The sequence below is a fragment of the Notamacropus eugenii genome, chromosome 1, assembly GCF_028372415.1.
Source record: "Notamacropus eugenii isolate mMacEug1 chromosome 1, mMacEug1.pri_v2, whole genome shotgun sequence".
Classification (NCBI taxonomy): Eukaryota; Metazoa; Chordata; class Mammalia; order Diprotodontia; family Macropodidae; genus Notamacropus; species Notamacropus eugenii.
The window spans coordinates 15,337,191-15,364,758 of record NC_092872.1 but is presented as its reverse complement, the minus strand read 5'-3'; the positions used below and the strand labels follow the sequence as shown (position 1 = coordinate 15,364,758).

General features: G+C 39.2%; 1 long non-coding RNA gene across 2 annotated transcripts in view; it reads left to right on the top strand.

Annotated features, from left to right (window-relative positions):
- The window catches only part of LOC140534148 (uncharacterized), a 182,393-nt gene that overhangs the window by 111,093 nt on the left and 43,732 nt on the right, over nt 1-27,568 (top strand). The window contains exons 3-4 of one of the 2 annotated variants that reach the window (XR_011977178.1): nt 14,943-15,261; nt 17,162-17,733. This is a non-coding gene — a long non-coding RNA (uncharacterized lncRNA). Of the gene's footprint in view, nt 1-14,942; nt 15,262-17,161; nt 17,734-27,568 lie in introns of those variants that run through there. The other variant, XR_011977179.1, reaches the window with a different exon arrangement.

The window sequence follows — 27,568 nt, the reverse complement described above, 5'->3', positions numbered from 1 at the left end:
CAAGGTGAGTGTTAAAAGTGCTAAACATATTCCACAGGCCTCAGGGACAGCCCACCCTGCATCCCACCTTCCAAAGACCGTCTGCTTCAACTCCAGAAAGTCTGCAGCCACCTATAGAGAAATCTGTGGGCCATATAATGTCCTGAATTCCTGTGGTAGGCCCAGATAAAAACTATTAAAAAGAAGCTTCTCCTTCCCTTAAATGTCAGTGCTATGACTGCCCTTCCATTACTTTCACCATGGGGGAGAAGTGGTGGAGTATGGTTTCTTTATTACATTAATTCCTTCCTCCTTTTTAGCCTCTCTGCCTATTTCACAAATGATTCCAAAGGTTTATTTTTTGTCCTTTTCCCTCAGAACACACTCATCTGACTCCTTGTTTTCAAGAAGAGTAAATTGAGGCTAGCTGAGGTTAAGTGACTTATCCCAGGGCCAAATATGCATGTGTCTAACCTATCATGTATATGTATAGGTATGGTTGCAGTTTTTATTTTCTCCCTTTACCACCCTGCCCCACCTTCCCTGCCTCAATTTTTAAAATAGATTTTTACTTATATCTTTTGTTTTTACATCATCTAGTTTCTACCTTTTGTCATTTCTCCTCCTCTCTGAGAGAGTCATCGTTTAAAACAAAAAATTATAAAAAAAGTAATAGAGATGGAAGAAGAAAAATCAGCAATATGGAACAGTACATACAATATCTGCCATTATACGCAGGGTTCCTCTTCTGAGGACCCTGTCCTGTCATTTCCTCCTGCACCAGTGTTAATTCTTGTGTAGCTTGACTCCTGCGGTTATTTTTTAAGGTGCTTTATTGGCTCTTTCCCAGGTTTCTGAGCATGAAATCTTTTCCATAATCTCTTTTATGGTCTATGTTTCAATAATTTTCCTTTGTTACCTGCTGAGTATATGACGGCCTTAATCATCACATTTTAAAAAGACAGCTGTGTTAGTGTATGTGTGTGTGTGTGTGTGTGTGTGTGTGTGTGTGTGTATGTTTTAAACAAGCTTCCAGTGAGTCACTGTTTGAAAATGCTAAGCAAGGTGCTATCTCTTTTACACTAGATGTGATTTGGGCTGCTGTGTTCATTACACAGAATTAGGTATCCCCATTTCACTGAGCCAAGAAATTACTATGCAAAGGTGTGGCCTTGGATGTTCTGAGAGAGCCTAAATGAGCCCCTCTCTTCTCTGCACCCTCAGTCTTCTATCTGATCATCTGGAACAGAAGGATATATTTAGTTATGAGCCTTTTAAGGGTATAAGGGACATCTGCAGAAGGTCAGATTGTTCTTTTCCTCCTAGTATAAATAAGTGGATCATTTGTGAACTGACCCTGACAAAGGCATCTCTTTCCCAAGTCTTCAGTATCTCAAATAGTAGTAATGGGCTAGCTTGGAGTGGGGAACCTGAAGCCTTGAAGCCACATGTGGCTTTCTAGGTCCTCAAGTACAGCCCTGTGACTGAATACAAACTTCACAGAACAAATTCCCTTAATAAAAGGATTGTTCTGTAAAACTTGGACTCAGTCAAAAGGCTGCACCCTAGGACCTAGGAGGCCACATGTGGCCTCAAAGCCCCAGGTTCCCCTACCCTGGGCTAGCCCCTTCCCTATAGGAGTGTTCTTTGTCACTTATCTCACCATTTTTCCTTTGTGTGTTTTCTGTGAAGCTTAAGGGAGAAGGGAGGGGCTCAACTGAATCTCCTCCTCACCATTAGATTTCATAGATCAAAACCACACAAAACACCCCCATCCCCCAAAAGTAGCCTATGTTTCTTAACTAGCTTTTTCTTAAAGAGCTCCCTAGGCTTATAGCAATGAGGTGCTGAGGGAGAGGTTAATGTCAAAATTTGCTATCTCATTAATACTGTTACTTCCCAGTTCTTATGACCCTGTAAATTATGTCAGAACCTCAATGAGGCTTCCTCTCAGTTGTCCCTGACTGAACTGTGGATCCCTTTCCACAGAAACATCTTTATGCATAGAGCACTGGAATGCAAGCTTGATTAGCGCTGTGGAGTAAGGATGAATAAACAAGGACAGCAGCAGTGTAGTCCCTGATCCAATCTACTTGAAATGCTATTCTAGACAGTTCTAATTGGATTAAGAATTAGCCAGGGACTTGCAAAAACTAGATTATATTCTAAAGATGGAAGTAATTTGCATTCATCTGAAAGATGAATGCAGCGAAAGTATATAGAATCTATGGAAAGCTATAGCTAAATGAAAGGTGAACCAACTCCTATTGAAATGCTAAAAAGAAAAAACAAAGCTGAATCTGCCTTCTCAAGATTTTAAACTCAAAATAGATCTATAAATTAATAGATAACATTTGATCATTCAACAGATTTGAACTGCCTTTGCACCATAAGGTCTTCTGAATGATTAGAAAGGAATTGAATATAAAAAGATCAATGACAGAAAATGTTTGTTTAAACAAATAACATGTTCATGCTTTAAAAGAAAGTGGACATTTAAAAGAAAATTGAGCTCATAATAGAAAAGTGTGCGCATGCGTGTGCGTGTGTGTGTGTAAAGGGTCTGAAGAAATATGGTGTATATAGAGCAAACAATAGGTATTTCTTGTTTCATATTTTCCAGACAGATTCTTTCTTCTAGTTGCTTCCCCAAACTCCTTGAAAAAGCTGGCTATATTCCATGCCTTTTCTTCCTTATCAGCTGCTATTTTCTACTCCAGAGGATCTGGCATTTATTTCCATGTATTTACTGAAACCATGTTCCCTAAGGTCAGGAACGACCCCCTAATCACCGAATGTAGTGACTTTTACACACTCCTTATCCTCCTTTACCTTTCTCAGCATTTGTTCCTATGAACCAGCTCTCACTGGATATCCTCTCTTTCCTTTCCTTCAGCAATCCTGCAAATTCCTGCTTCTCCCACCTTTCCAACACTCTCTTTTTGTCTCCTAGCTTTGCTCCTTGTCTGCTTCTTTACTCCTCTACTTGGGCGTTCCCTAACAATTTGTTCTCGGTTCTCTTCCCTCTCCACAATTGTTGGGATGTAAGCTCAGTTCTCACGTGAACGGTTTCAGGCAGGTAAAAGTGAGGGCTTCTAAACCTCAGATCTCTCACGAGGTCCCCCAGGGAACAGCTAGGAATTGAGGAGTGAAACACAAGCTATCTTGTATTTCCACCTCTTCTCAGTGGAAACTTGCTGGGGAGAGCATCCCACCCTTGAGATTGGTCCGTGGTCTGAGCACACCTGTTGTTAATTAGCTAGGGCTGAGAGCATGCACAGTATTCACGTGCAAACTATGCGGCTGGGAGAGCTTAAGTAGGGACAGGAAAGCCTGAGGCAGCCCCCTTCTTGCTGCGGGGTCCCCTCCAGGGGTCCCTCCCCTCTTCTGCTCTCATCCTTTTGCTGTATGATCCTTGCTCCTTGGGAGGAGGAGGGTCCCTTTCTCCTGGGGAAGAACTCGCACTGCATATGGATACATAACTAAGACCCTGAATAAAGCCTACCACCTTGTTTGACTCTGGAAAGTCTCTTCTCTCAATACGTTTATCCAGCTGATCACCGAAGACCTGTGAAAGGTAAGCAGACTCGGGTAGCCCACGGTCATTAGGCCGAACACACAATCTCTCCCTTAGTAATCTCATTCACTCCAACTGCTTCAACTACCTTCTTTATGCAGATTACTCCCAAATACATCTTCACACCCCATCTCCTTTGACTGCCTAAAGGACATCTCCAACTGAATGTTCTGCTGCTTCTTTGAATTTAACATGTCCAAAATTAAAATTATTTTCCCTGCGTCTGCTCTTTGTACTTCTTTCAATGACACACTATGATTGTCTTAAGTTGTCTGTTACATATCTTTGTCTTATCATCGTTTCTGTCTTTTACCACTTTATATTCCATCATTATCAAATCTTGTTCATTTCATATTCAACATTTCCTGCACCCGTCCTCTCCCCTCAACTGTCAGTGCTTCCACACTCACAAAGTGATGTCAATGAATTAACCCACTTGATTCTACGAGGACCATGAGCATGTCTTATCTAAGCTCTTGTCAGAATGCTCTATGTAGAATAGGGATACAGACCTAGTAGTCCCAGGTACATGTGAGGTGAGATGTTGAGAATAGGGGCTCTCCAATCCCACATGAGATAGAATAGTAACTCCTTAATTCCAACGAACTCTATTTTCATCCCACACAATCTACACAGGATTGTTTCTGCCTCCATCTTCCTAAATTTATACTTTATTCTCACCACTACCTCTAATCCTTCCAACTCTCTCCAAATTCAGGTGACACCTTCTACCTGAGGCCTTTCCTGACCTTTTACCTCCAGTTATTAACATTCTTTCCCTTTTGAAAGTTCTTTCTATTCATTCATTTCTGTATGTGCTACATCTCCAATTAGAGTACAAGCTTCTTGAAGGTAGGGACTCTTTCTTTTTGCATCATCCAATGCTTTGTTCATTGGAGGCACTTTCTAAATAGAACAAATGGGGATTCTCCCCAAGCCATGTAAACCTCAGGGAAGGCATGCCATGGGTTGGCAGCAGCCTGCTCTCTGCCTGCAGGTAAAGAATCAGTTCTATATATCTGACTATCCTGCACACATAGGAAAATATCTGATCAATGAAATAGAACATTTACTGCATGAAGTCAATGTTGTCCATCTATATTGACATCTCTAATGGAATGGCCTCTTGTTAATAACTTATGAAATGAATATTAATAATAAGGCTGAATATACACTATGAAACACTGACTGACAGGAAATACACACGCTTAGTGCCTTTGGTTTGTTGTTCAACAAGCCTTTATGAAGTGCTTGCTATGGGCCAGGCTTTATGTCAGCCAAGGGAGATACAAAGAAAAAACCAAAAGAGCACCTGCCCTCTAGGAATTCATTGGGCATGGATGCCAGCATACATGAGGAAAAATACCCCTCCCCATATTTTCTGTTTGCTGTCCATAGCTTGCCCAAGGCTTATGTCTGAGAAAATTGGATTTCTGCATCTGTACAGCCAGCTCACTGTCTTTGTCTCACCAAGGCTGAGCAGTCCTGCTATCTGCCCAGTTCCCACTGGTTTCTTGTTATGTTTTATTGCTTCTCTGAGGTTCTTAAGGAGCCTAAGGAGACATCCAGGCACCCAATGAGACTGAGTGGCTTCAGCTCTCCAGGCTCCCTATACTAGCTCTGGCTGAGCTTTGTAGGGATACCTGAGATCCTTGGCAAGGAAAGAATGGTCCTCAAATGCCAATTGGACTGAGCCTCTGGGGAAATAGAAGGGATTGAACAGGACAGTGTTGCTTCCAGGCAAAATTAATGGGGAAATTCTTATTTGACTATTTCTCTTTTTGTTCCTTCTGTTTTCCCACCTCCTGACTCTCCACCTCTCCCGCTCCAGAGAAGTCCATCAGTTTCTTACTGTTCTTTGACCAATAATCCTCCAGACTTGAGTATTCTGGATAGACCTAGCATCCCTCCCAATTACTTACTTCTTATTCTTCCCAAGTCACCCTCCAGAACTCTCATTCTTAATGCATGCAAGCCAGCTATGTGTTAGCTGGAAATTAAGTAGGGTAAATTAAGTGACACATTTAAAGTACAGAGTAGTGGAAGGTATATATCTCTGCCAAAGAGGTAGGCAGGATTTTCGTGCAGATGTTGATTAGATTAGATCAGAGGTTCTTAAAATTTTTGCAGGCTGAATGGCGCCTTTCGGCGGTCTGGTTGTAACCTATGGACCTTCTCAAAATAATGTTTTCTAATGTGTGAAATAAAATTCATAGTATTAAATAGACTCCCATAGTCACTTCAGAATTCAGTCATATCTAACTCTTTATGACCCTATTTGGCATTTTCTTGCCAGAAATATTGGAGTGATTTGTCTTTTCCTTCTCTGGATGAGAAACTGAGACAAAGAGGGTTAAATGACCTGCCCAGGGTCACATAGCTTGCAAGTATCTGAGGTCAAATTTGAACTGTGCCATCTGGAACTTGAATGAGACTCTCACAGGATTACAAAGGAAACCAAACATATCGAGATGCAATTCTCTATATATAATTATCGGAAGTTCATGGACCCCAAGTTAAGAACTCTTGAATCAGGTCTCTGACATCCCTTCCTACTGAGATTCTATGAAGCTGTAAATGACTTTCAAATCTATCTTTCTGACCCTGAACTGGTTCCCTTAAGCTGGGAATTTACTTACTTATTTACTGGATAATCCCTGAATGGTAGAATTTTCGATAAGAGCAGGGAGCAGAAATTCCTTTAAATCAACCACTTGGTCTATAATTAGGCCTCTAGAAGAGGAAGGAAAAGTAAATCTTTTTTTTAAAATTTATTTATTTAACTTTTAACTTTCATTTCCACAAAATTTTGGGTTCCAAATTTTCTCCCCATTTCTCCCTCCCCCACCCCAAAATGCTGAGCATTCTAATTGCCCCTATCACCAATCTACCCTGTCTTCTATCATCCCTCCCTTCCCTTATCCCTATCTTCTCTTTTGTCCTGTAGGGCCAGATAAATTTCTATACCCCATTACCTGTATTTCTTATTTCATAGTAGCAAGAACAGTACTTGACAGTTGTTCCTAAAACTTTGAGTTCCAACTTCTTCCCATCCCTCCCTCCCCACTTATTCCCTTTGGAAGGCAAGCAATTCAATATAGACCATATCTGTGTAATTTTGCAAATGACTTCCATGATAGTCGTGTTGTGTAAGACTAACTATATTTCCCTCCATCCTATCCTGCCCCCCATTGCTTCTATTCTCTCTTTTGATCCTGTTCCTCCCCAAGAGTGTTGACTTCAAATTGCTCCCTCCTTCCATTGCCCTCCCTTCCATCATCCCCCCCACCCTGTTTATCCCCTTCTCCCCCACTTTCCTGTATTGTAAGATAGGTTTTCATACCAAAATGAGTGTGCATTTTATTCCTTCCTTTAGTGGAATGAGATGAGAGTAAGCTTCATGCTTTCTCTCTTACCTCCCCTCTTTTTCCCTCCACTAAAAAGTCTTTTTTGCCTGCCTCTTTTATGAGAGATAATTTGCTCCATTCCATTTCTCCCTTTCTCCTCCCAATATGTTCCTCTCTCACCACTTAATTTCATTTTTTAAAGATATGATCCCATCCTATTCAATTCACTCTGTGTTCTCTATCTCTGTGTATATGTGTGTGTGTGTGTGTGTGTGTGTGTGTGTGTATGTATGTAATCCCACCAACTACCCAGATACTGAAAAGTTTCAAGAGTTACAAATATTATCTTTCCATGTAGGAATGTAAACAGTTCAACTTTAGTAAGTCCCTTATGACTTCTCTTTGCTGTTTATCTTTTCATGCTTCTCTTAATTCTTGTGTTTCAAAGTCAAATTTTCTTTTCAGCTCTGGTCTTTTCATCAAGAATGCTTGAAAGTCCTCTATTTCATTGAAAGACCATTTTTTCCCCTGAAGTATTATACTCAGTTTTGCTGGGTAGGTGATTCTTGGTTTTAGTCCTAGTTCCTTTGACTTCCAGAATATGATATTCCATGCCCTTCGATCCCTTAATGTAGAAGCTGCTAGATCTTGTGTTATCCTGATTGTATTTCCACAATACTTGAATTGTTTCTTTCTAGCTGCTTGCAATATTTTCTCCTTGACCAGGGAACTCTGGAATTTGGCCACAATGTTCCTAGGAGTTTCTCTTTTTGGATCTCTTTCAGGTGGTGATCTGTGGATTCCTTGAATACTTATTTTGCCCTCTGGTTCTAGAATCTCAGGGTAGTTTTCCTTGAAAATTTCATGAAAGATGATGTCTAGGCTCTTTTTTTGATCCTGGCTTTCATGTAGTCCCATAATTTTTAAATTGTCTCTCCTGGATCTATTTTCCAGGTCAGTTGTTTTTCCAATGAGATATTTCACATTATCTTCCATTTTTCCATTCTTTCGGTTTTGTTTTGTGATTTCTTGGTTTCTCATAAAGTCATTAGCCTCCATCTGTTCCATTCTAATTTTGAAAGAACTGTTTTCTTCAGTGAGCTTTTGAACCTCCTTTTCCATTTGGCTAATTCTGCTTTTGAAAGCATTGTTCTCCTCATTGGCTTTTTGAACCTCTTTTGCCAATTGAGTTAGCCTATTTTTCAAGGTGTTATGAAAAGTAAACCTTTTAATTCAGTTCTTTCTTCTGCTAGGGGAACAGCTCATAGTATTTATCACTGTTCCCTCATCTTCTATCAGTATCTTGTGCAAAACCTAGTTTGAGTTTCCCTGGAATGCACTAGAATGCATTACATTATTGACCCTCAGTGAAGTATGTTTATGTGTGTGGGTATGTATGTGTGCATGTATGTATGTATATGTGTGCCTATAATTGTCGGGTGGGTTGGAGAAGGATTGCCACAATGAAAGGGAAAAGGCTTCATATGCCTTAAGACCAGCTAGACCCATGATTTAATAAGTGTATGGAACTCTCAATGTGGAAACTATCTCCAATGTTTCTCTTACCATCTTTAGTCTGGGAAGAGGGGCTAAACTATGACAGGGTAGCCCCAGATTGGCAAACAGTTCTCCAAAACCTTCAGCTTCCCCAGCTGATGTTGCCTTAGGCTCCATAATCTTTAGTTGTATGAATACAACTGTTTCTTCTTTGTGGCTCTGGATTTCCCTACCTTTAAAAGTAGGAAGTTCGGCTATATGACCATAGAGTTATAGATTGAGATTTGGAAGATATTTTAGAAGGCATTTATCATTTAGTACAAACCTCTCATTTTACAGATGAGGAAACTGAGGTTTAGGGAAAGCTAAGATGACAACAGTAGTTAAGTAATAGACATATGATTCAAACCCACATTATCTGACTTCAGACCCATTCCACTTCCTGTTGCATCACTAGGGTCCTCTTCAGTTTTAAAGCCTATGATCTTAGGACCAATGACCAATGTCACAAAGTTAGTGTCAGAACCAGAATTTGAACTCAGGTCTTCTGACCTCAAGTTTAGTGCTCTTTATATTATACCATGCTGCCCAGCACACATTATTTAATTCAATAAATATTGATTAAATGCTCACTCTGTGCAAGGTCCTAAACTATGTAATAGGGGAGGGAAATATAAAGATACATACGGCATAAATCCTTCTCTCAAGTTGCTCACCTGGTCTCAACTCCCATTACCTAGGCTGTAGGGGTGTTAACTACAGGTACCCAGAATATCTAGGCCACAACATTCTGTTCTGGAGGACTGATGACATTTGACTTTTTAGGTTCCCCTGAGTTATATTTCCCATGTTCTACAGAGGGTCTCATTCAAGCTCCAGGATTTGTGGAGTTTCCCCTTCCTTTCCTCCCAGCTGACTTGAGAAATGCCTGGTAGGGTGGTATAAAACTGATAGTAATTACAGTTATTTACATGAACTACTTACTATTTATGCCTGATTACCATGCTGCACGTGAACCATTATGCATATGATTAAATATATGCCAGATTCACTCGACTGTAAATTATTTTGGTTACAACACTAAACTCTGCTCATGTGCACTGTCTTCCATTTACGGCTCACATGTATAACATAATTCTTTAGTCCTTTTTAATCAAAGAAAGAACTCTAGAGAGACCTTGAGAACAGTATCCTCTATAAAGAGTTTGTGAAACGCTATATACAAGAATTGATTAGGATGGGATGTTTGGAGGACTTTCCATCTATACCCACATCAAGGAGATTATGGATCCATGGAAGTATCTCAGTTAACCAAAGGCTCACAGTCTTAGAGAATATTCCATAGTCGCATATGACTACTCCAGAAAAACTCTAGGAGGGACCTATATACACAAAATGAACAGATGATGGCACAAATGAGTCCATTAACTTTATTGGAGTTAATCTATTCTTTTCAATCTTGAAGATAGCTGAAGTAATCAGTTTAATCAGGATTGTAATATGGCAGTTGGATTTCTATGATACTTTTTAATTTCTTTTATACTTTATAAACTGTATGTTGAAGATCTTACTTTTTAAATTACCCCTTATAGTGCTTATCACATCACCTGAAAATACATATTCATTCATTTACTTAATAAATATTTATTAAGTGTTCATAATGTACGAAGTCCTGTACTAGGGGGTTACCACCAATTGTGTAAAGTCCCAGAATGCTATGGAAGATAATAAGAGGAGTGGTGTTGATGGGAGTTCTTTAGGCAACTTTTAGCGGGGAAGGTAAAATATGGGACTAAGTACACCTGGCTTCACTTAAAAATTCAAACACAGGAAAATGAAATTCTCTTTATTTAAGTCAACACACCCCCCTCCCCGTTCCCACTCCCCACTCATCTGGAACTGAGCCCTTGCTTCCTAAGTCTTAGAGTTTGCCTTTTGAGAGTTATCCAAGGATATGGTTATGTTTCCATTTGACCCAGATTCTTCTTTGGATTCCATCATTGGCTTAAACTTATTAAAGTCAGAGACTGCTTACCTTGGTTACCATTGTGGTTACCATTATCATTTTATCACAGAAAGCACTACCCCCTCCGCTCCCTTCATTTCCAAGGCCTGCACCCCTGGTCACTGACCTATTCACACTATACTTCTACTCTCACCCTTGTTCCACAACCTGTGTCAGAATGTCTCAGCTGAGTTCTCCCACCTGCTTCTCCAATGTGGGAAGGCTTCAGAGGATCATAGAATTTAGAGCTAGAGTTAGAATTGTAGAATGTTGGAGTTAGAATTAGAAATCATTCATCTCAATCCTCACATTTCACATAGGTCCAGATAGGAGGAACAGTACTTGCCTGAGGTCAAAAGTCATAAAGCCATAGATTTAGAGCTGGAAGGAATCTTAGAGGCCATCAAGTTCAATACCCCCATTACGTAGATGAAGAAATTGAGTTTAAAAGAGTTTAAGTGACTTGCCTAGGGTCACACAGTTAGTAAGTGTCTGAAGTAAGATTTGAACCTGTCTCTCTGACTATAAGCACAGTACTCTGAATCAAGATACTCTGACTCAAAATCCAGCACTTTATCCATCACAGCACATTACTTTAGTCAGCACCATGCAACCCTTGGAGCCATAGCTTCTGCTTAGGAGAAAAACTTTTTAAAATAACTATAACATAAAATAGAATAAACCATGACAGAAACATAAATAAAGTGCTGGGGCAGTCCAAAGTAGAACAAAATTTTATCTCGATCAGGAGACCAGAAGGCAGTATTTGATATGAGCCCTGAAATTGGGATTTTAACAGCTAAAGATTGGGGTAAGATATATCAGATATAGTAAATGACATTAGCTCCTAGTGGTAAGTCACAACTGGAGTATCTCTGAGAGAGGAAGCCTGAGAGGTGAAGGTCAGAGCTATCTTCTAAACCGTTACATAGTGAGGGTTGGCCTTGGAGTCACAAAAACCTGGATTCAAGTCTGTATCCTCACACATTCTAGTTGCATGACCTTGGGCAAGTCATTTCATTTCTTGGTGCCCTGGTCAACTCTCCAAAAAGAAGTTACAGTTAAGTTTCTGACCAGCATCAATAGAGAGAGTTTCCATGTCAGAAGTTCCCTGCTTTAATAAATTCACAGGTGAAAACAAAAAGAATAGGAGACTTATTTAAAGCAATGTAGCCCATTGGATTGGACCAACCTTAAGTGCCTAGATGTCCTGCTGGCTCTCCAATTGGGTAAATAATGATTATATTGTTACTGAGCTACAATGACTAAAAAAGTTGAATAGTCACCCCTCATTATTTGAGCCCTCACTCTTACTGCAAGGTCCTTTTTGCTGCTTCGGGGGTCTGGCTGAATGAGGGAAACCTTCTCCCTGTATAGAGACTATACAAAACTAAACTGGTCTAATGATAGACATTTACTGAACTAAACTAATTTTTGAATACAGAGGCATTTTGGCTATTTTAAGCAAATTGCACATGAGAAGCAGAGATTAAAGAATCGCTGTGTTGTCCAAAAGGAGATGTTGGCAAGGAATTCAAAGCAAATTGTAGGCAACAAAATGACAGGCATGTTGAAAGAGGAAAATGCCATAAGGTGGTGGGAAATGAACGACCACCAGAGACACCAGAACCATTCAACCAAAGATGCTGTTTTCCATCCTAGAACCTCAAATAGCATTTTGTGGGAATCTCATCTATTCATTTGCTTTACTCTGTTTTTTCTTATAGTAAACTCTATATTTTTCTCTGAGGCATTGATGATCACTATGTAGCATAGATTTTCCAAGAACCACTGAAGACAAATCAATTCAATTCAATATGCCATTATGCACTTAACATATACAAGAAATTGTATTAGGGACCTGAAATGAAGAAATAAAAAAAATATTCCTTGCTCTCAAGAAGCTTTTATTTGACTAGATGTGTATGTGTTTATTATGAAATTCACACAGGTAAGTAAACAAGAGTACTTGGTGGAGGAAGCTGCATTAGGAATCAATGATGGTGACAGTGTCAGGAATGAGGGAAAGCTTCCTAAAGGGAGGAGTGCCAGAGTTGAGTCTTGAAGAAAAGATTCAGATAGTTAAAAGTGAGAAGGGCATGCACTCTGGGTATAGGGAACAACTCCTTTCACATTCCCATAACACAAATGCCATAAATTATGATTTCTCCAACTACTAAGAGAATGGTATATGATATGTTTTCTAGACAAAACGATTCCTTTTTCTATAGTCCCTTTATTGGCCCTTATTGGCTCTACCACCCCTGCATCCTCCTTCTAGACCCTTTGTTCATGGAACACAAGCTCTGAAAGGTCTTACCAGGCTCAGGGATAGATCTTGTGACAGGCTATGTGCTTATTGCCTATCAACTCAAGAAGTAAGGAGAGGTTCATTGCCAGGGAGTTGACCACCAATTGATGATTACTTTCAAGCACAGTAACTTATGAAGAGTGAGTTCCACTAAGGAATTGAAAAGTTTTGTTGTATGAAATGTGATGTATGACATGTGATATATGACATATGATTGAGTACCTTCACTGATGATGCCATGGATTCATGAAACATGAAAATCAGTTGTCAGTAGAGGGCATGGGCATGGGAACTATTGGCTCCATCAGCAAGCACTGTAACCACATGCAAAATATTTGACTGATGCTACCAAAATCCTTCAAGGAGAGGGCATCATTGAATATAGGTGATAGCCAGAGGTACCATTCATGCATTTGCATTAATGCAGCATTTCCCAGACTGGGAATCAGAACCCTGAGAATGTTCATGGAAGAGTTCTCTGAAAGGGTCATGGAGATGAAAGCTATGGACCTGGAGGCTGCTCATTAGCACAACTTCTCCATGACCTTGTCATCAAGGAAAAAAAACACTTCTCTTTTCCTAGGCACCATCTGTTTTGTCTTTTCTCCCATTATCACTTTGTCTACAAGCATTCCCTCTCTGTTAACACTCTTTTTCCACCCATTATTTTCTATTTTTCTTTTTTTTCTCTTTTTTCTTTTCCTCCCCCATGCACACATCCTACAAAAGAAAGAACCAGCCAATTATGAATTGGGGAAAACAAAGGAAAGATGCTACTCTATCAGTATCTCTTCTCAGCAGCTGTGAAATCCTGCCACAATGGGGAATTCCTATTAAGGAATGACCTAGGGCACCATGCATTGGGAAGACTAGGAAATGCACAGCCAATACATAGAATATTCATGGAAGGTAATCTCAGACAAAAAAATATATACTATTTCTTGATATCAATAATGTGATGCACTGGGAAGAGAATATGGATTAAGAACTGAACTCAAATCCAAGATCTGCTTCCTTTCTACCTCTGTTTCTCAGTTTCCTTATTTGTCAAATCATAGGTTGGGAAGAGATGGTCAACAAAGCCGTGATAGGATAAATGAGAATGCATTATTAAGCACTTTGTGTAGAATGTTGGTAGATGGGTGGGTGAGTTTTGCTTTGAAAGATTGTCAACATTCACTTTTAGGTTTCTGCATGGGAATCCTCTATCCATAAATCTGCTCCTAGGATTTAGTTTGTAGGATATAGAGTTAGGAGGGTCTTTATAAATAATTTGGTCTAATTTTCTCATCCTACAAAGAAAAAAACTAAGGTATTTATAGGTAATTTAGTGTAATACCCTCATTCTACAACATAACTGGGGTTCAGAAAGAGACTTGACAGGGTAACAACAAGCGGCCAAGATCTGAACCCAATTGTCCTAATTCCAGATCCAGTGTGCTTTCCATTTTACAGCATTAGCTCCAGGAGAACTGAATTATGGTCCTGACATTGCCATTTACTTGCTTATGTGGCCTTAATTAAATCACTTTCCATCTCTGAGTTTCCATTTCTTTATCTATAAAGAGACTGGGCTGGTTCAGATCATACCTAAGATACCACCTAGCTCTGACATTCTGTGATTCTTGATTGTAAGACATTGTAAATCTGAAAGTTTTATATAAATGTTGTCTGTCTATGTATGTATGTATATATGAACATATGTATGTATGTATGTATGTATGTATCTATCTATCTATCTATCATCCATCTGTATGTCTCTATGTTCATCTATGGTGATGTCTGAGGGGGATCTCACTTTAGCCTCATAGACAGGGATGGAGAACCTGTGACCTCAAGGCCACATGTGCTCTTCTAGGTCCTCGGGTGTGGCCTTTTGACCGAGTCCAAGTTTTACCGAACAAATCCTTTTATTAAGGGAATTTGTTCTGTGAAGTTTGGATTCAGTCAAAGGGACACACTTGAGGACTTAGAGGGCCACATATGGCCTCGTGGCTGCAGGTCCCCCACCCCTATCATAGAACATGCTGCCTGGAAGGAAACTTTCAAGGTGGAGGTTTAAAACACCTCTGTCATGCTCCCTTTCAGACTTCAACAAGGGGGCTTGAAGACTGGGAAAGACAAGCCACCAAAAAGAGAGAAATTATACCATTTAATTCTTTTGTCTTTCTTCTAGGTGCATAACTGTTTCATGTGTATTGACAAAGTCATTAATTCTTTTAACAGGGTGCCATGAGAGTCATGCTTTGTGCACAGTTGAGGGTTAAGGACGTCTGACATGTCCCAGCAGAAACAAAGGAAGCTCAGAAACTTTAATGAAGCAAATATCACAAGGATTTGTAAAGTTGTTTGGAGTTCATCTGTTAAAAGGCCATTCTGATCACCTGTCTTGTGAGTCTCTTCAAGAGCTGACTCCTGACCCTGTAAAAAGGTGTTCTCAGTCCAAGGGTTCTTCTGAGAATTGGAAGAAATCCAGGATTGCGTTTAAATCATTGGGTTGCTCAAGAACGATCTTCTGCCACAGACTTTTCCATCTCCCTAACCTGTGAGTGCTTTCTTCTCTAAGGTTATATTGTGTCTACTCTCTCTGTATCTTGTGTGTGTATATATAAGCATATGCATGTGCATGTATATGTGTATGTATATGTGTATACACATACACATATACATGCATATACACATATGTACATACATATTGTCTTCTTAATTAGGATGTAAGCATTTTAAAGGCAAGGACTCCTTTGGAAATTTCTTCGTATCCTCAGTACTCAGCATAAGAGACACATACTAAGGTTTTATATGCTTATTGATTGCTGAATTGATTGCTGATATCTTCTGGACTCTACTGGGTTCTCTACGTTCTTCCTGACTATTGAGACAACATGAATCCCCAGGGGAGCTAGAAGAACTTGTGAATTCATTCAGTTGCTCAGGGAGTCTCTAGAATTGAGTTGGACCTTAGGGATGCAAGGTAGAGTCACTCAAAGGTCTGAAAAGAAGCTGAAATGATCAATTTTTGGTAACCTTATTACTAAAATATACTCTGGCAATGGAACTGTAGCTCATAATTTGGTCATCTGCACCAAAAATAATGGGGGTGGATGGAAGAAGAAAAGAGAAAATGGGGGTGGTAGCAATGTAGGAAGGGTAACAGCGGGAAAAGAGTGTGGGTACAGCTGAGAGTCTTAATATAGGTTCAGTTGCACTGGGAGAAGAGCTAGTTCATTCTCAAGAGTTTCTGGCCCATAATCCTGCAAGGACTGGAGAGTAAGGTGGGCCCTAGAATGGTATCATGGTGGTGGAACCCAAAGGGTCAATTGTACTGGGTCAAGGCAAAGAAGTACTGTGGTACCGTGTAGTCCAGGCTAGCAAAGGGCCACAAGGCACAAGGCATGGAAATGGCCATCCTTGGAATGCTTGTTTGGAGTGGGCCTAACTGAGCCTGGCATCCTGGTAGTTCAGGTGTGATAGATGAAATGAAGCACTTGTAAGTCATTGAACAGTTAGCTAAGATAAGATTTTTTTCCCCTTTACCTATCTCCTTATGAAAATATATCTGTTCAGCAAGGCTGAGTGTGGTACCTATCATGATCTTGGGATGTCCACCAAATCAGAAGGGCCTCAAATCCTTGTTGGTGAACCTTTTATGCCTTTAGGTGGCCAGTAAACTACTTCAGATAGGTACAGAGGCTATCACAAAGGCACAGTCAGGAAAGCACATCTTGAGTTTGTACTGAAGTAAGCTCCATCACTGGGCCAATCAAGTCCCAACTTTGGTACCTTTTAGGGACAAACTAGCCTAACTTATTTTGACTGGAGTAGGGGATAACCCTGGTATATCTTGGTCCTGTCACTGAGTCAGTATGCCACTTGGATATCAGCACTCTGGGAAAAATTCTAGTTGTATTGCCTTAGGGTTCTGCTTGTTTTAATATGTACTAGAATGTCCAAAGACTAGATTAGAATACAAATTCAAGAGAGTGTTTTCACCACCACCTGAAGCTCTTTTATTAGAACCTAAGGGTCATAGCCTAGGGATGTATCCACATACTAACCCCTTCAGAAATCCTTGTTGAGAAAGTGGAGAACAGGGATGGTATGGGGAAGATCAGTGCTTAACAGAAGGCATGAAAGTAGTGTATCAATCATTTTATTACCAATCCAATCTGGCCTCGCCCATGTCTGGAATTCACTCTCTCCTCATTTCTTCCTCTTAGAATCCCTAGTTCACTTTAAGGCTCGGCTCCAGTGTTCCTTTCAATCTGAAGACTTATGTCATCTTCCCAAATGACTTTTCCTACTTGAAGCAACAGCAGGAAGAATAAGTATTATTCCCATGTTACAGAGGCAAAAACTTGCTCTGAAAGGTCGAGTGACTTGCTTAGGGTCACATACCCAGTAATTATCAAAGTCAGTGTTTGAAGCTACTTCTCTTTGGATTTCAGGTCCAACATTCAGTTCATTATACCACCTGACTTTCCAGCCTACACTGGAGAAATGAGTTGAAAGTCCATCTCTACAACTTACACTTGTGGGACCTTAGGCAAGTCTTACCTTCAATGGACCTCTGTTTCCTTTTTTTTCTTTTTAACTTAACAAAGAGTTTATCCTCAGTAATCTCCAAGTGCTTTCTAGCTGTAAATAGATGATCCTATGATAATTACTGTTGCATGATTAATACGTTCTTGTATCATATTGGAAGGTAGCTTAGTGTGATATCACATAGCTTCAACCAAAATATATTATGATAGCCCAATTCATGTCTGTTAAAAAGAAAAAGGAAACAAACAAAACTCCCTGAGAACTTTCCTTTTTCTCCTATGATGAAAATTGTATTCTGTAGCAATGAATAGAGAGATATACATTCTTTAGAAGATGTGTAAGTACTTTGATGGCTATTACAAAGCGTGTTTTGTTGACTTGAGAGAAAACAAATATGACTTTGCTGTCCCAATGACTCAATAGAGCATATATGAAGTTGTTCCTCAGTACTAATAAATGAATTTGTGGTAAGCCATCCAGTCTCTTGACATTATGACCAATGATATGTAGTGGCTGAAAGAACTGACCACAGTCTGGGATTGGGTCTGTGACCAGGGATCCCAAGGAATGTTGGCCTGTGAGTCATTAAAACTCTACAACCTTGGCCTCATTATTATCCTGTTCTCATCAACTCAACTAACTATCCATAGACATGTGCATTAAAAAATCAATCAGCAGCCTTTGGCAGAATTTTAAAATAATACAGAGTAAGCCATGCTATTCCTGAATATTTTTCAGTCAGCATTTGGTAATATATCATTTCAGCTTCCCCAAAATGAATACCCATCTGGTAACTCTGAAAGCCAAGACAGTGACATCCCTTGTGTGTCAGGATCATTTTCAGATTAGTATTAACTTTTAGTAGGAGCCAAAATTAACTCTGGGGACAACCCAAAAGTTTCAATGGAGTTAGAAAGAGTTGATTTAGTATGAAAAACCGATTTTTTTCTGCTTGTTTATTTTTTCACTTTTTTCCCGAAGCAATGTTAAGATGGTCTTGATGCTAGAACAGAAAGTATCACCCAAATGAAAAACAATTTGAGGGAAAAAATACAAATAGTATGCTAGCTCTGAAAAATCTTACCAACTTGGGTGTCAGTGGCTAATGATCATTTTCCTTTTGTCTCTGGCTACCAATTACTACTTTAGTATACCCTATAGGATAAAGTCTAAATTCCTTCACTCAGAATTCAAATCTTCTGCAAATGTCTCAACACTCATTTTCATTCATTCTATATACTAGCAAAACTAGACAACTCATCGTTGTGAAGCACATTCCTAGGTAGAAGAGAATAGTTTCACAGAAACTGTTCTTTATATTTGACTTATTCATTTTCCAATTTCTGCTGGTAGACATCCTGCCCCTACTTCAATGCTCAGTTCAAATGCCACTCACTCTGTGAAATTTTCTACAAGCAGTTCTTCATTTGATTTCATAGGACTTTGAACTCCTTTTATAAGTTTCTTCTAGTCTAATTTAGACAACATTTATTTCTTCATATTTAATCATTCCAGCACCTTGCCTGTGGTAATTGTCTTGAATGATGTAGATTTGTAATATACGTTCATGAATGAATGAGAAAAAAATAACTACTAAAGGAGAAAAGATACAAAGTTTGCTAGGGATAAGTATCAGAATCATATTCAGTCACTACAGTCTTCTAACAATGCACGTGGATTATTTTTTTTACCAAGGCAGAGGTGGAAGGGAGAATTTCTTCTTCTTTCTCCACATCCAGATTGAGTTTCAGTTCTATTTACAGTCAAAATCCAAACACATTTGAATGTGTCCTTTGAAATGAAGAGAGGTGACTCCTTTTCTTGAGGGCAGGGGGAAATACTTTTTGATGGGGAGCCAGTGTTTGTTCAAAGGAAAAAGAACATAAGTCCAGTGAAAATTGGTCTAGTAATGCTTTGGACTTGTCTTTACTCCCTTTCATGACTCCCTTCTCTGTAACATTCCATCTGGTACTTGTGGTTCTGGCCTGTTTCTGGATCTGAACAAGATGTTTGTGGGGGGAATGAATACAATCCCAGTAAAGCATAATGGAGTCAAGTCAATCTAGTGTGAACTGTCAGAATCCTGAAGTCTGGTTGGTAAACTTCAGGAAAAAGTATAAATAAGGTCTTTGTGGCACAGTTTGCTTCAGAGAAAGGAAAAGCATAGGCTTCTAGAACTGGAAAAAGCAAATAATTCAACCGTTTATTTTGTAGCAAGGAAAACTGAAGTCCAACATTGTGAAATAATTTGCTGTCCTGAAGGGAGACCAGATCACTAGAGACTAGAAGAGGACACTGGGAGCCAAATGATAGAGTGACCATGGCAGCTATCTGAAGAGACAGTCAAGGTAGCAACTCTCATAGAAGTGAACTTTAGGATGATAGATTATAGGAAGCCAAGGCAATAGTAATAACTTGAGAAATTTCTCATTTTAGGGGAGGAAAATTATCACTGCATTTAGACAAGGAGCAACCAAGGTCGGAGTACAATTGTCAAGCAATTTGTAGGGTTCCAAGAGGCCAGATGACTAGAAGGGAGAGAGGATAGCATGCCAGGCAATGACAAGAACTCAAAAGCAAATGGGGAAACAATGATCATATGGGCCAGGAGCAGAGTAGTAGATCATGCATTTGATTAGGTATTCTTACAAGGCCATTAGCTGGTAATTATCACCATTATTATTTGATATAATTTTTGAAATGCTATCTATAGTAATGAAGCAAGAAAGCAAATTGAGAGAACAAGCATACACAAAGAGGGATCAAAATTTCTGCATTTTGTAGATGATAGGATGGTCTGCTTAGAGAACACTAATTATCTTTCAGTCATTTTTCAGTCGTGTCCAACTCTTTGTGACTCCATTTGGGGTTTTCTTGACAGGGACACTAGAGTGACATGTCATTTATTTTCCACTTCATTTTAAAGATAAAGAAACTGAGGCAATCAGGGTTAAGTGACTTGCCCAGGGTCACACAGCTAATAAATGTATGAGGTCAGATTTGAACTCAGGAAAATGAATTTTTTCAGATGAGTCTTTTCAGAAAACATTAGAGATTTGACTAAAATTACTAAAACAATTACCTCAGAAAGTAACCACATACAAAATAAACAGACATACATTATCAGTGTTTCTACTTATACAAATTTCCTCTTTTGTGATACAAGGGCTTTGGGCTAGATGATTTTGATTTTAATCAGAACTGAGAGTAAATTTGGATTTAGAGAAATGAGAACCCCTTACTCCTAATTCTACCTTTGACAAAAAAAATGCTCCATAGTACCTAAATTATATTCTAAGAATCTCTTTTTTCCAGGCAAACTTTCATTCCTTTTCATTTTCGCAGTTTTGTCCAGCTCTAAACTTTTATAGTTCTATGATCGTATGGTACGACTAACTCTATCTAAGCCTATGTATAGTTGTAGGATCATAGGGACATAGATCAAGAGCTGGAAGAGACTTCAGAGATCACCTAGATTAATCCTTTCATTTTTCAGATAAGGGAATGACATTGACCAAGGTAATGCAGGTAGTCAGCATCAGAGATGTGATGTGAACACAGATCCTTTAACCAGAGCCAATGGTCTTTCCATCATCATGAGCCTAAGAAATTGTTTAATACAGATGCCATAATAGGACAAAGAGTATCAGTCTGTTGAGTTGGTTAAGTATAGAAAAACTTGTGGTTCCCTTTCTCACCTCCAATCCTACAAATACCCTTTATTTTGACTGTACTGTTCCTTCCTTTAGTACTGAAATCAATGTAGACATTTAAACATTTACTTGCCAATTCTTTTTTTTAAAGCCAGAATCCCTTTTATTTATAAGATACTTATTTATTTGTCAAAATCATACTTGAGGATCTGTCAACTTAGGCAAGTTTAACATAGATGTAATGCCAAACTAGGACTCCTATCAGGTCAAATAAAAAAATTGTGCATGTGTGTGTGGGGGGCAGAGCCAAGATGGTGGAGTAGAAAGACGTATAGACTCTAGCACTTCTCCTACAATCCACAAAATATCTGAAAAAATGACTCTCAACAAATTCTAGAGCAGCAGAAGCCACAGAACAATAGAGCAAAAGAAGTTTCCAGCCAAAGGCAACCTGGAAGGCCAACAGGAAAGGTCTATCTCATGGGACGCTGAGTAGAGCCCAGCCCTGGCCATGCAGCACTGGGAGGAATAGGCCCTAAACAGACCTCCAGGGCAGAGTTCCAGCAGGAGGGTCCCAGATCCCTCAAACAACAAGCAACAAAGAAAGGTCCAAAGGTCAATGTGGGAGGACTTTCCCAGCTGGGTGAGAGGAGAATGGGGTTCCTCCCACAACAGCCCCAGGTGATGGCAGCAGCAGCAACAGCAGACTGCAGGCAGCTATGGTGGCTGGGAAGCAACCTGGGCCCATTGTTGAGGCAGCTCAGCTTAAAGCCTCTGGCAGTAGGGAGCAACTGATCTAAACTTCAGCCCTGAGTGATGGCCCTGTCCCCACCCAAAGCCCCAGAAAATCGAGCAGCTGTGTCAAATCTCAGCCTTGAACATGATACTTGGGAGAGGAGGGTTAATAGGACCATCTTCTTGACAAAGGATTCAGAAGTCAAGTAACTAGCTGGGAAAATGTCCAAAAAAGGGAAAAAAAATAAGACAATAGAAGGTTACTTTCTTGGTGAATAGGTGTCTCCTCCCATCCTTTCAGATGAGGAAAAACAAGGCATACTCTCACAGGAAGTCAAGGCCCATGCCTCCAGTGCCACCAAAGTGAACTCAAATTGGGCTCAGGCAATAGAAGAGCTTGAAAAGTGAGTTAGCAGCTTGCTAGAGGAGAATCAAAAAAATGCTGATGAAAATAACACCTTTAAAAAGAGGCTAACTCAACTGGAAAAAGAGGTTGAAAAAGCCAATAAGGAGAAGGAGGCTTTAAAAAGCAGAATTAGCCAAATGGAGAAGGTTCCAAAGCTCACTGAACAAAATAGTTTTTTGAAAGAGAGAATTGAGTTCAGGGGACTGAATGACTATGAGATAAACCAAGCAGTTAAAAAGCAAAACCAAAAGTTTGAAAAACTAGAAGATAATGTGAAACATCTCACTGGAAAAACAACTTACCTGGAAAATAGATCCAGGAGATACAATTTAAAAATTATGGGACTACCTGAAAGCCATGATCAAAAAAGCAGCCTAGACATTATCTTCCATGAAATTATCAAGGAAAACTACCCTGATATTCTAGAACCAGAGGGCAAAATAAATATTGAAAGAATCCACCTATCACCTCCTGAAAGAGACCTGAAGAGAGAAACTCCTAGGAATATTGTGGCCAAATTTCAGAGTTCCCAGGTCAAGGGGAAAATACTGTAAGCAGCTAGAAAGAAACAATTTGAGTATAGTGTAAATACAATCAAGATAACACAGGATATGGCAGCTTCAACATTAAGAAATTGAAGGGCTTGGAATATGATATTCCAGAAATCAAAGGAAATGGAATTAAAAACAAGAATCACCTACCCAGCAAAACTGAGTATAATACTTCAAGGGAATAAATGGTCATTACGTGATATAGAGGACTTTCAAGTATTCATGATGAAAAGACCAGAACTGAAGAGAAAATTTGACTTTCAAACACAAGCATCAAGAGAAGCATGAAAAGGTAAACAGGAAAGAGAAGTCATAAAAGACTTTCTAAAATTGAACTGTTTACCTTCCTACATGGAAAGATAATATTTGTAACTTTTGAGACTTTTCTCAGTATTTGAATAGGTGAAGGGATTGTACATGCACACACACATATATAGACAGAGAGTACAGGTTGAGTTGAATCAGAAGAGATGATATCCACAAAATAAAATAAAATAAAATAAAAATTAAGGGGTGAGGGAGGAGAAAGGGAGAAATGTAATGGGGCAGGTTATAACTCATAAAAGAGATAAGAAAAATCTTGTTCAATGGAGGAGAAAAGGGAGAAGGGGAGAGGCTTAAAGAGGAAATAACATGCTCACTAAATTTGGTATGAAAATCTATCTTACACTACAGGAAAATAGGGGATGAGGTAACAAGTGGGGTGAAGGGGATGATAGGAGGGAGGGCAAATGGGAGAAGGGAGTAACTAGAAATAAACACTTGGGAAGGGACAAGGTCAAATGAGGGAATAAAAATAATAAGAGAGGATAGAGTAGGACAGAGGACAATATAGTTAGTATTACACAACATGATTGTTATGGAAGTCTTTTGCAAAACGACACATGTTTAGTCTGTATTGAATTGCTTGCCTTCTCAGTGGGGATGGGTAGGGAGGGAGGGAGGGAGGGATAGAGAGAAGTTGGAATTCATAGTATTAGAAACGAATGTTGAGAATTATTATTGCATGTAACTGGGAAATAAGAAACACAGGAAATGGGGTATAGAAATTTATCTTGCCCTACAAGAAAAGAGAGAAGATAGGGATAAGGGAAGGGTGAGGTGTGATAGAAGGGATGGTAAATTGAGGAAAGGGGTAATCAAAATGCAAGGTATTATGGGGTGGGGGAGGGGAGAGATGAGGAGAAAAATTGGACATGTTACAAAGTGAGGTAAAAGCAATTAGTATTGAAACAATTGACTGAATTAATTACTGAGACTAAATCAGAGACATCTTTAGTTTGGGGAAAAGAATTTTAGTCTAAGTTTCCTAGAGGCAGGTAACCTTGGGTAAAATTTGGCATTGATGGAAAAGTTAAGGTTTAATGGTAAATTTGATTTTATGATAGTTATTTCATCAGGAACTAGAAAATGTATAGAAAGGCATGTAAGCCACTTAAGACTTGCCTCAAAAGATGTTCCTTAGCCAATGTGAAATTATAGTCATATCTGAAACCTGCTTATTGGAATTTGCTATTTTAAGATTCTATGGGACTATTAACTGACTGCTCTGAGTCTAACTCCAGATATGTGTAGCAAGAAAGGTGATCTGAGCCTCCAATCAATGATGCCAGTAAGCCTGTAAGATGGTGGTATGAACTGCAAAAGGTGATCTCATGGGAAGGGTGGGAGAGTTCAGCCTGGGCTGAGGTAGGATTCTCCTGACTCAGTTTCCTCACTGACATCTGGAAGACTTTAAGCCTGTCTGAATGCAAGTGAACAATCTACTCCTGCCTAGAATTGACATGAAGTTGGGGAGATATTGTTTCCCTGCAATGTCCCTACTCTTGGTGGCAATTTCCTATAGTCAAAAGGTTTGCAAGCTTAATACCAGATCTATTCAATTATAGTGTTGGTAGGGGAACATCCGAGGTTAAGTTTATAATTAAGCTATTAGGCTTAGGACTTTAGACCAACAACAAACTAGGGTCCTTTAATTCCTAGTAATAGTGTGGAGACAATTAGGTCAAGGGCTTGTGAAATTAGCATACATAGTTATTATTGTTGTCTCAGTTGTTTAATGTTAAAAAAAATTCACTTGTGGTCTGTATTGTAAATGCTTTAAAAGAAGCATCACCTGACCAAAAGTTGGAATTGTTTTATGTGATATGAACTGTGTTAAAAATGAAGAATAACAAAAGTAAAAAAAAATTGTCTTAAGCTTTCACTTTTAATATTTTCATAATAAAAGAAAAACACATCTTCCTATTTCCCCTCATTTGCAAGAAGTGCCCAGAACATTTAATTTACAATACAGCCTCAGAAAAGCAAAAGCTTTTCTGTGGGTTGACTAGAAAGATGTAGCGTCCAGGCGGTGGAGCCCTCAAACTTCAGTGGGAAGGATTTCTAACCTATTAGATTTTGTAGAGAGATGATTATACACGTGTACACAAACAAAAAACAACATGATAATCTTATCAGAGAAATCAAATCAACTCAAATGAGAGAGTGTGAGTTCTGTTCCAAACAGATCTCATGCTGAAGGAATTCCTCCTCATTAAATATATTCCGGGTTCTGATCATTTTCATCCCTAAAAGGCCTATCTATCTATTATATCTGTATAAGGACAGATTTTTTTGCATCATTACAAAATATCTATTTTTCCCAAATACTTGAGTTTATTAACTCATTTATACATTAGCATAGTTAAAGTATGATACTAACGAGGCTGTTATGAGTTCACTCCCTCCATGAGCCCATTGGCTTCTTGCAGGGAAAAACTGTCTCCCGTGATCATAGTCTATACTATTTATTCTAGTCAGGCATTTCAAAACTATGTGCTTTTTCATGAAGGTAAATGGATGATTTATAACAAATCCTCTCCACTCAAGGGAAAATGAATTTTTCAGTGATCAGTGTCTTCCTCTAAAGGGAAATATTTCTCTAGTGATTGCTAGTGGCTCAGTTTTCTGTAATGAAATAACCTCATTCTGATCACTTCACTTGGAAGGGCAAGGTTACCCCTAAGAAAATGTCTTGAAAGCTGACTCCTACTTTAAGTATCAAAGTTAGGAGTAGAAAGGGACCTTGGGAGATCATCTAATATGTCCCCTCCATTTCATAGATGAGGAAGCTTAGGTCCAGAAGAACTAAGGTACTTACCTAAGGTCACTAGGCAGCAAGCAGCTCTCTCTGATGTCAAAGTCACTTTCCTTTTTGCTCCTCTTTGTCTTACACCTCTTAGGAGATTTTTCACGTTGACAAAATGTAAAATGTTTACTATTGCTTTAGGAATTACTATATAAGCATTGACAGGGTACTTGTAAATTAATCATATCTAAATGAAATGGTAAACTGTTTCCACATCCTAGCCCTTCTTCTTTATCCAATTCAAATGTCAACTTCTCTGTGAAGTTTTCAGCAGTCTTTCATTTGATTTCATAGAACTTTGAACTCCTCTCATATGCTTAAGCTAGTATAATGTGCATGATATCTATTTCTCCATGTCTAATCATCCCTGTGACTGTAGGTTTCTAAAAGGCAGAACATGTCTTTTCTATCATGCATTTTCCCTCCACCCCATCTTTGCTAATTGCCTTGCACAATGTAAATGTTTGATACACGTTTCCGCAACGAATAGGGGAAAATAGCTGCTAAAATGGAAAGAATTTAAAGTCTGCTTGGGAAAAAGAGCTGCAAAGAAGTTTTCAGGCTCTATGGAGACTTTTAGTGGTACATACGAAGAGCATTTTTTTTTTTTTTTTTGCTGAAAGCAGAGATGGGATTTTCTTACTAAGTTGCAAGCCACATTGTTCTATCATGCTGCCTCCCCCAAATTCTTCATCCAGGAAGATGGATTTATTCCTGGAATTCACAACTTGAAAATACTTTCAGCCCCTAGGTCCCTCCTTCTGATTGGATGGTGCCTTCTCATTTAAAGAGGGGTGTCCAGAGTTGCTGTCTCAGCATTCCTCACCATACTGCAATCTGGAGTCTCCCATAATATTTCTGTGCCTGGTAATTTCCTTCCCACCCCCACTTTAGCTTCCTTGTATGTTATCTTACCCTCTTAGAATATAAGGTCTTTGTGGGCAAGGTCTGTCTCTCTTTTTTGTTTATATTATGTTTGATAAATGTGTTTGACAAATACTTCTTGACTGACTGGGAGGAAGGGCTGTTCTTTCTTTATTCCTCTCAGTAGAGAAGAAGTAGACCATAAGTATAGGATGTTGATTACGCTGACAAACATGGTTATTTTAATTGCTTGTTTTGCTTCCTTTTCATCTCTTGATCCTCCTCTCACCATCAAATTTCCTTTGTCAAATCATTTTCCATCTTCTGCCCACATGGCTTTATCCAAGGATACTGTCTTGGTCCCTCTCCTCTTCCTTCTTGAGATTCTTTCTTGGTGATCTCATCAGTTCTCATCAATTCAACTACCATTATTATTCAAATGCCTCCCAAATCGATGCATGTAGCTCTTAGATCTCTCCTGAGAGCCACTTGATACAGTGGAAGGATCAAGTGAGGACTCTTCAAAAATGAGGGAGTCATGAGCATGTTTTTAGGCAGCAGAGAAGGAGCCAGTAGACAGAGAGAGACTGAAGATTGGTGATAGATTGGGGGTGACAGAAAGGTTCATGAGTTGGAAGAGAAGGAATGGAATGCGATCACTTGTGCAGGTAAAGGAATTTCCCTCGGGATGCAGTAAGGCCAACTCTTCATATAAGAGGGTGAGCAGTGAAGGAGGACATAGTGGTAGAAGGCATTTAAGTGACATGAAACAGGGAAGAAAGGAGAAGGAGCTTAGGGCAAATGATCTCTTTTTTCCTCCTGTAAAATATGAAGCAAGGTTCTCAGCTGAGAAGGTAGAGGGAGGGGTATTCATGGGAAATTTGAGAAGGGATGGAAAGGTTTTAAAGAACATGGGAAGAGTGAATAGAGAACTAGCCCAATAAGAAAAGAGATCTAGGTTTATTTACTTT